The sequence below is a fragment of the Quercus suber genome, unplaced genomic scaffold (genome assembly GCF_002906115.3).
Source record: "Quercus suber isolate HL8 unplaced genomic scaffold, Cork oak 2.0 scaffold_8, whole genome shotgun sequence".
NCBI lineage: Eukaryota > Viridiplantae > Streptophyta > Magnoliopsida > Fagales > Fagaceae > Quercus > Quercus suber.
The window spans coordinates 2,129,613-2,129,986 of NW_027069474.1; positions in this window are offsets into that span (position 1 = coordinate 2,129,613).

The window sequence follows — 374 nt, forward strand, 5'->3', positions numbered from 1 at the left end:
AAAAAAAAAAAAAAAAAAAAAAAAAAAAGGAAGAAGAAGAAGAAAAAAGAGCACGTGGGGTGTATTGCTTTGCTTTGAGTCTTTTGACTATTATGTGATGATGATAGGAGAAATTTTGATAGGACTTTTAGACGGTTTGGTTTGGTGTGTCTTGGCTCGTTTAAGTCAGCAAGACCAAGGCACAATAACGGTGTGTAAGCGTGCAAAAGCCGTTAGAGAATGGGGCTGCTTATTAATATTAGCCTCTTAATACTGCCCCAAAACATATCTAATTGCTGCTCGAGTGTTGAGTGTTCACTCTTGAGTCTTGACTAGAAAAATAAGGATAGGGCGTGTCATCATCACTCATCACAAGTAAGGATAGGGTGTGTCAT